At 37.7% G+C, this 9,939-nt stretch overlaps 1 pseudogene; it reads left to right on the top strand.

The window, feature by feature from the left end:
* Positions 1–1,279: 1,279 nt before the first annotated feature.
* Positions 1,280–5,925, top strand: LOC114744580 (DExH-box ATP-dependent RNA helicase DExH12-like; annotated as a pseudogene).
* Positions 5,926–9,939: the final 4,014 nt, after the last annotated feature.

Here is a 9,939-nt window from a genome sequence, read left to right on the forward strand (position 1 = left end):
AAATTAAAATATATCATAAAATATATTTTTTTTGTAATTATCATATTAACTTATGCATTTTTTAGTAATTTGTACATGTAAAAAGTGCTTCTGGTAACAACTATCCAAACACTCTCATTTCTCAGAATCACTTTTTCACAAAATCTATTCTCCCCAGAATCTATTCTCCAGAAGCTATTCTCCAAACAATGGTTTGATTATATCCAAACACCCCCTAATTATACATATATTACTTCAGAGGAAACTAAACATATATATCACCATTTTTTGGGTTCTATAATTATATTAATTATCTTGCTTTCTTTTTTAACTATGTTACATTTAATCTATATTTTTTCAAAAATATTTTGTCAGACGCATATAGAAGATAACATTATGAGAAGAAATTACAGAAAACAGACTAAATTTGTGTCTAATTGTCAACAATCCATGCATATAAATACTTGAAAAAAAAAAAAACAAAGCAAAGTTATTGTTTGGACATGATGCCTGGTTCACATATAAATTGCAATTATTTGGTTGCTATGAACAGGTAATGACAGGTAATCGAAAGGCAAACACAAACAAGGAATTGGACGGGGGCAGAGCGTAACTTGCAATATTTGGGCTTGTGGGCTTTGGAGTCATTTTGAAATAAAGCGGGCTTGAGTTTCATGATAGGCCGCAAAAGAAAAAAACAGTTTATTAATAACTTAACAAGCCAATTTTTCTTTTCAAAAAAACCAAATATCCATGGGCAGGATGAGATGACCCCGGTCTTGTGTCCTATCCGTCTTGTTACCCATTTTGTTCTGTCCTAGAATCATCTTGTCCTGAATTTTTTCTTGTCTTGTCCTAAATCGATTGGGACTGAGATGAGATGATTAGAATGTGACATTTTGAACATCTCTAATCGTTGCTACGTATTTTTAACTCTTTTATTTTTGTTTTATACTAAATATATGAGTTAGTTAAGTGATTGGATTTCGACACGCCATATTGTCCAAATAATTTTTTTAAATTATTACTAGTAATAGCTTATTTTATTTTATGTTACGATATATACTATTTTAGATATCTAATTGTGAAATAAGAATCCCAATATTAAAGATGACTTCTTATTATTTACATTTTAGAATATTTCGTTTTTTTTAATCTTTATATTTAGAATTCGAAATTTTATCGACTATTTTCTGATTTTAATAAAGCTCATTCAGGCTCCCCTAATCTTGGGATCTTTCGGGATTCCTTTGGTCAGGGTTCTGGCGGGAACGATTCCCAGTTTACAGAGTTTCTCTTCATGGCGCATCGGGGTGGTGGCGCCGAGGACCACGCTCGATCCAAACAGTGCGATCATCGCGCGACCTCGAGTCTAGTCCTCACCACAGACACTCGACCACGGGACGCTTATGAGCCCACTGGGGAGCCCGAATCAGTGTGGGGCAAGATTGACCCTAAAAGCTTCTGTGACGGAGCTTACAGGGGCAAGCCGCTGGAACTACACGAGAAGCTGGGGAAAGCGAGATGAAGAAGAAGAAAGAACGTGACCCTATTGCAGCACCTCCTCCCAATTTTGCAGGGCAAGAGACGCCGGCTTCAAGAAATAAGTGTCCTCACTTCCACAGAGGAAGGCGTTTATCAACCAAAAACGAAGGAAACCCGAGCTGTGTATGAAGCTATGCTTAGTGTCATTCAACGACAGTTGGGTGGGCTGCCGCTGAGTATGGTAAGTGGTGCTGCTGACGAAATTTTGTCTGTACTGAAGAACGAGACCAGCAAAAACCCCGATACGAAGAAGGAGATCGAGAAGCTTTTAAACCCTATCCCCAACCATATATTTGATCAGCTTGTATCCATTGGTAGGCTCATCACCGATTATCAAGAGGGAGGTGATGCTCCCGGGTCTGCTACGGCTGATGGTGACGATGCCCTAGATGATAATGTGGGTGTTGCGGTTGAGTTTGAGGAGGAGGAGGAGGAGGAAGAGGAAGAGGAGAGTGACCTTGATATGGTGCAAGAGGAGGAAGAGAATGATGATGATGATGTTGTGGAACCAAATGGGGCCAGGGCTATGCAAATGGGTGGTGGTATAGATGATGATGATATGCAGGAAACAAATGAGGGGATGAGCCTCAGCGTTCAGGACATCGATGCTTATTGGCTTCAAAGAAAAATATCTCAAGCTTTTGGGCAGCAGATTAATCCGCAGCAATGCCAGAAAGTGCTTAAGATACTGGCTGAAGGTGATGACAGGGAAGTGGAAACTAAGCCTTTAGTCCATCTTCAGGTTGATAAATTCTGCCTTGTCAACTTCCTACTGCACAACCGGCCGAAGATTGTGTGGTGTACACCTTTGGCGAGGGCGGAAGACCAGGATGAGAGGAAGAAAATTGAGGATGAAATGATGGGATTAGGTCCTGAGTAGGCCTCAATAGTGGAGCAGTTGCATGCTACAAGGGCGACTGCAAAGGAGAGGCAAAAGAACTTGGAAAAAATTACAAGGGAAGAAGCACGCTGATTAAAGGATGAGGGCACTGGAGATGGGGACATAGGGAGGAGGGGGCTTGCTGATAGGGATGCTGAGAGTGGCTGGTTAAAAGGTCAGCGCCAACTGCTTGATCTGGACAGCCTTGCTTTTGATCAAGGTGGTTTTTTTTATGGCCAAAAAGAAGTGTGACCTTCCAGACGGGTCTTATAGGCATCTCAGCAAGGTGTATGAAGAAATTCACGTACCAGCATTGAAGGCTAATCCAATTGATTCTAATGAGAAGTTTATTAAGATATCTGCCATGCCTGATTGGGCACAACCAGCATTTGAAGGAATGACCCAGTTGAACAGGGTGCAGAGTAAGGTTTATGAGACTGCCCTCTTAATCCAGACAATATTCTCTGTGCTCCAACAGGGGCTGGGAAGACTAATGTTGCTGTTCTCTCTATACTTCAGCAGATTGCACTGCACAGAAATTCTGATGGTTCGTTTAACCATAGTGATTATAAAATTGTCTATGTCGCACCTATGAAAGCCCTTGTTGCTGAAGTGGTTGGAAATTTGTCTAATCGTTTGCAGGATTAGGATGTCAAAGTTAGAGAGCACAGTGGAGACCAGACATTGACCCACCAACTGATAGAAGAAACCCAAATTATTGTCACAACTCCTGAGAAGTGGGATATAATTACTCGAAAGTCTGTGATCGCACCTACACGCAACCTGTAAAACTCCTTATCATTGATGAAATTCATCTTCTTCATGATAATCGAGGACCTGTTCTTGAAAGTATTGTTGCCAGAACTGTAAGGCAGATTGAAACAACAAAGGAACATATTCGACTGGTGGGATTGTCTGCTACTCTTCCTAACTATGTTGATGTGGCTTTTTTTTTTTACGTGTTGACCTCAAGAAAGGGTTGTTCTATTTTGATAATAGTTATAGACCTGTCCCGCTTTCTCAAAAATACATTGGAATTACAGTAAAGAAGCCTCTTCAGAGATTCCAGTTGATGAATGATATTTGTTATGCGAAAGTAATGGCTGTAGCCGGAAAGCATCAGGTTCTCATATTTGTCCATTCACGGAAAGAAACTGCCAAGACAGCTCGTGCTATCCGGGATACTGCACTTGCAAATGATGCGCTTGGTAAGTTTGTCAAAGAAGATAGTGCTCGCCGGGAGATTCTTCATACTCATACTGATCTTGTGAAGAGCAATGATCTTAAAGATCTTCTTCCATATGGATTTGCAATTCATCATGCTGGTATGACTGGGACTGACCGCCAGCTTGTTGAGGATCTCTTTGCTGATGGACACGTACAAGTTCAAGTTTCCACTGCAACTCTTGCGTGGGGTGTGAATCTCCCTGCCCATTCGGTGATTATTAAAGGGACACAGATCTACAATCCAGAAAAGGGTGCCTGGACTGAACTCAGTGCTATTGATGTGATGCAGATGCTGGGTCGTTCTGGGAGCCCCAGTATGACTCATATGGAGAGGGAATAATCATTACTGGCCGCAGTGAATTGCAATATTATCTATCCCTCATGAACCAGCAACTCCCTATTGAAAGCCAGTTTGTGTCTAAGCTGGCTGATTAGCTGAATGCAGAAATTGTTCTTGGCACTGTTCAAAATGCTAGAGAAGCATGTAATTGGATTGGATACACTTATTTATATGTACGTATGATCCGAAATCCTTCACTCTATGGTTTGGCTTCTGATATTCTTACAAGAGATATAACACTGGAGGAAAGGAGGGCTGATCTGGTAAGTTCTACCGTACTCTTTGCTTATCACTGCTCATTATTATTTGGAAAAGACAAATTTGTCTGCACTTTTTTGGGTTGTTTTAGTGCAATAGCAATGCCAGTGACTGATAGAATAAAATATGATAAATTGTTTAAAATTGCGGGCACTCAGATTTCTTGAATTCATTTTTTCCAGGACTAAGTACGATCTAATCATATTATATTTCAAAGTCATGGTGCATGCTTAGCCTGTATGCTCGATGATATCATATGACCTGCTATCATGTTCTGCTAAATCTTGAGTTTTCTATAAATTGATATGAGATATTAGAAGTTTGGGGTTTCAAAATGAGATACATGAAGATCTCCCGATGCTAAAAATGGTGTACTGGGCCTACTATGGATGGTAGATTAAATAATTAGAAGTCAGGAGAAATATTTCCTCAAGTGGGCTGTGCATGGCCCAGGTCAGTCATGGCTTGGATACTTTCCAGATATCATAAGTGCTGTCTGTATTGGAAATCACACAATTCCTGTTATTCAAATTGTGTGATTTCAATAACCAGTCCACACACCCCCCCCCAAAAAAAAAAACGCAATGGTGCATGCTAATAATGCTCATTAAGTCGTTTGTCATCCTTATTGTGGCTGATAGTGATCTATCTTATTGAATTTCTGCAGATTCATTCAGCTGCAACCATCTTGGATAGAAATAATTTGGTCAAGTGTGACAGGAAAAGTGGATATTTCCAGGTCACAGACTTGGGGCGCATTGCAAGTTATTATTATATAATTCATGGAACAATATCCACATATAATGAGCATTTGAAACCTACAATGGGTGATATAGAGCTTTGCCGATTGTTCTCGCTGAGTGAAGAATTTAAATATGTAACTGTTAGGCAGGATGAGAAGATGGAACTGGCAAAACTGTTGGATCGTGTTCCCATTCCCATCAAGGAAAGCCTGGAAGAGCCTAGTGCTAAGATTAATGTTTTGCTGCAAGCATACATTTCACAGTTAAAGCTTGAAGGGCTCTCTCTGACATCTGATATGGTTTTTATAACTCAGGTTAAACTTCGTTCCCTTAACAATTGGTTAAAAATTTGAAATTGAGGGTTGATGCAACATATCTCTAACTCTGTCTCAGTGGATTAACTTAATTATCTTGTCCTCTGTGTATTGGCCATCAAGCATTTATGTTTGTCAATTCATATGTGTTTTATTCTTTCCTTCAGAGTGCCGGACGGCTCCTGAGAGCACTTTGAGATTGTCTTGAAACGAGGTTGGGCACAGCTAGCTGAGAAGGCTTTAAACTTGTGCAAGATGGTAAACAAGAGAATGTGGAGTGTTCAAACACCTCTTCGTCAATTTAATGGAATCCCCAATGATATATTGATGAAGTTGGAGAAGAAAGATTTATCTTGGGAAAGGTATTATGACCTGTCGTCAGAGGAAATTGGTGAGCTCATTCGAGCACCAAAGATGGGAAGGACTCGTCATAGATTTATCCATCAGTTTCCAAAATTGAATCTAGCAGCACATGTTCAGCCGATTACGCGCACGGTTTTGAGGGTTGAGCTCACGATAACTCCAGATTTTATGTGGGAGGACCGAATTCATGGATATGTTGAGCCATTCTGGGTGATTATGGAGGATAACGATGGGGAATATATTCTTCATCATGAGTATTTTATTAACGTGGATTGAGGACACAGTGTTATAATTTATTATTTTCATTTTTCAGGAAAAGAATTTGCAAAAGAGAAAAATATAAAAATAACAGCTCATATTTTAAGTAAGAGGGGCATTTTGGACTTTTGACAACATTAGTAAATCTTTAATTAAGCCGCTTAGCCTGATTAGGAATGTGTTTAAAATGAAACCCTAATTTTAAATTTTAGTATTTTAATTGGATTTAAATGGGATTCTCCCAAAAGATAATTTTATTGAAATTTTCTCATATGACTTATCAATTTAATATTTAAAATTATTACGAGATATTTATCTTTTTAGGCGCTCAAAAAGGAAAATATATTCATCAACTAAACCACAAAATTTAAAATAATTTGAATTTGAATTTGAAAGTATTGATTAATTTCATTTTACCGAAATATAAAAATTTAGTTGGCCAAAAAATCAAATTTCGAAAAGAAAATTATCTAATATTATTTTGTAAAAGATTATCTGTTGTATATAAGGCTGGCTGATAGAAGATAGATGATAGATGGGTTCTTTTTTTTTTTTTTGACCGGAGATAGATGGGTTCTTTTGAAACATAGATATTATGGATATGATATGATGTGATGTGATTAAGAGATTCCTTATCTTTTTTCAAAGAAAAGTTGTTTATCTTTATAATAAACATTTTTTTAAATTATTAATACATATAATGATATTTTTCCTAAAAAATGATATATTAGTCATAATAACAAACAAAATACGTAACCCAAAAAAAAAAAACAAAATAGCATTATTGATGTTACTAACAGATAAAAGACAATATACCAAATGACCAAAAATATATCTATCCGATAAAAGATATCACTTCTTTTTTCTGTCTTGATTCAAGTTCAGTTGAAATTCAACCTCACATAAAATTAATTAATATCCATTAATATTAATAGTAACCATATATAGCACAACCCATCATAAACCCCAAATCGTAGCTGCCTCACACCCATCAATCTCATAAATTATTGATATCTGATATTGTTATATCCTCTACTTCCTCTCAACGGTGCCGAACTCATGACGGCTTCCAAGAAAGCAAAACTTACAGCCTCCAATGGCGACATTCTTTTCATTCCTTCCCATGTTCTTGAAGAAATTTTGCTCAAACTAGATGCTCAAAGCCTGTTTCAATGCGCCTTTGTTTGTAGGTACTGGAATGTTCTTCTTACTAGTCCTAATTTCGTATCTCGCAGCTTAAACCGAACTTCTGATTTCCGAAATCAAATTCTCCTGATTAAAGTCTGTCACCACAAAAAGAGCTTAGTAACTCAAGTAACCTATTCATTGCATTGGGATAACGACCAATTTGATTTGTTTCGCACAATGGAGACTCCTAGCACTGATGATTTTATAGACACAAGACTGATAGGGGTAAGCAATGGCTTAGTATGTCTTGTCAATAGACTATCTTTTAAATTCATTCTTTGGAATCCAACCGTTCGAAAATATATATGCCTCCCCCCCACAATGGCTTGGGATGAAAGACTATCCAATGTAGGATTTGGTTTTGATAGTAGCAACAATGACTTTAAAATTGTACACCTTGTTCATCGTGATATTAATCAGATTGATACTCAGATTGATTCTGCTTGGGTTTTCTCATATGTCACGTGGTCATGGAAATGTCTTGTAGGCGATATCCCTCCATGTTTCATTCATTTTGGTGCGTCCTACGTATTCTTCCACGTATGCTTTGATGATATGCTTTACTGGATAGCTGGACACAGTAAAGAAAATTATCACTTTATACTTACATTTGATTTGACACATGAAGTGTTTGGACAAATGTTACTTCCTGAGACTCTTGGCACAGATCCTGACAGTGTGTGTTCTCTCAAAACTACGGGAGACTCTCTCCTCTTGATACAAGAGAAGTATATGTATGATGATGAAACTGATGAGGCAACACGTTGCATTTATTCCTTGTGGATTATGAAACAATTTAGGGATCATAAGTCATGGACAAATATCTTCTCCATGGCAACAAAAATAATTCCCTATCACATATTAGGTATAAGGAAGAATGATGACATCATAATACGGATGGGAGATGGGCAGATTTGGAAGTATAATGCAACAATTCCAACCAATATGTTAGTGAGAGCTATGGAAAATAGTGTTTTCTTTTGTTATCATAGAGAGAGTTTGTGTTTACTAGAAAAAGGGGAAGATGTTAATTCCTACTAATATTGAAATGTTGCAAATACTTTCATTGTTAGAAGCCCAAGGAGAATGCCTTTTTTTAAGTTTTTTGTGCTTACTTTTTATTATTTATATATCAAAATAATACAACAAATTCTCTATTCATGAATGATGTTTTATATTAGAAAGTTCTTGTCTATTTCTCGTCCGTATATACTGTCAAACGCTCCTTTCTTTCTGACAAAAGCTCCTTTCTTAGAATGTATGTAGAACCATTGCGGGTGACCCTGAGACCTTGCAATTTCATTTGCTTGTAAACTTTCGAAGTTGAACACAACTGATTCCCCACACACACACATATGAGCGCATTCTGAAGTAAGTCATAGTTTTTTAAGAAAAAAATGCTAACTTTTTTTCAACTCTATATTTATATTCACTATCTTAACAATTCACTTGACCAAATTTGTCATGAAAGTTTTTATGTAGGATCATTAGGTATCCAAAGAGTTGTTTTTTTTCCAATGTCTTTCCAAAATTTTTTAAATTGTTGCAATTTTGACACAATTAATATATAGGTTAAATTTGCCTGTTAGGTGACTAAATATGATAAGCTAACAGATCCATATGTCCTTCATAACCTTTTTTTTTTTAAGGTGCAAATTTACTTTAAAAATTTTCACATCATCCCAAAAGTTTCCAAACTATAACAATGTGGTCTTTGGCCATTACTCATATTAAATTTGATAGTTAATTGATAAAATATGCTGAGCTCCCAGAGTGAGCCAAAGTGAAGAAGAAGAAGCCGCATGTGGAAGAGGATCTCACGTTGTCCAGAGAGCAACAGAGAGGGTGAGAAGTCCGGAGAAGGGACCACGAATTCTCCAGAGAACTCACCCAAATGGCGTCTAACTGGAAATGGTCAGTTCACAAAAGAAAGTACTTACGCTTGGCTGCGAAGAGGGGACGAGGAGGATAATCATAACCAATCGAAACTGATTTAGAAACTGAGAAATCCAGCGAGGGTGAGAACCTTTATGTGGCTGGTTCTTAATAACAGAATTCTCACCGAAAGCTTAACAAAGCAGTGGGATGGAGGAAATGTTTACTGTGAATTGTGATCTATCCGAAGAAACCACACTCCGTGCTCTGCGCGATTGTCCATTTGTGGTACAGGTATGGAAGAAGCTCGTTCCCCACGCGAGAGACAGGATGTTTCAACTTGCAGATTGGCCGAGCTGGTTAGAGTTAAACATGGAATACAGCGACAACACGGAAGAGGGCCAGAACTGTTTGCGATTGGCTGCTGGTTTATATGAAAATGGAGGAATGCTCGTATTCATCAACAGGAATTTCAGAGACCACAGAATATTGAGAGACCAATCAAAGAATAGCCAAGCTCGAGTACTGGGGAAGCTGTTGGGGAGGAGTGAGCCGGGGGGGAGTGGGGTACCGTGGGGAGTGGCTTCAAGGATTTTCTGGAAGACTCGGCTACAGTAACGCCAGAAATGCAGGAGTTTAGGGGATTTGCGAAGGTCTGAAGCTGTGTCTCCAAGTTGACTGCGATGAGGATATAAACAATCACAAGCTGACCACAGATTGCTATGCGGTGGGACAAGGCATGAAGGAGATATTACAACGGGAATGGACAGTTCAATTTCGACATGTGTTCACGTAAGGTTGTCAAAGTCGAAAGTTTAAACAAACTCGTTATAATAATATAAACTCAGATCATAAAACTTATAAGAGTTTACTTTTATTAATAAACTGGTATTAAAAATATAGAACAATTTTATTTAAATATATTTTAAATTTAAATAATTAAAATTATATCCATCAATGCTTATAATT

Source organism: Neltuma alba, unplaced genomic scaffold (genome assembly GCF_004799145.2).
Source record: "Neltuma alba isolate B1F8T4 unplaced genomic scaffold, ASM479914v2 tig00004395_pilon, whole genome shotgun sequence".
Taxonomy (NCBI): Eukaryota; Viridiplantae; Streptophyta; class Magnoliopsida; order Fabales; family Fabaceae; genus Neltuma; species Neltuma alba.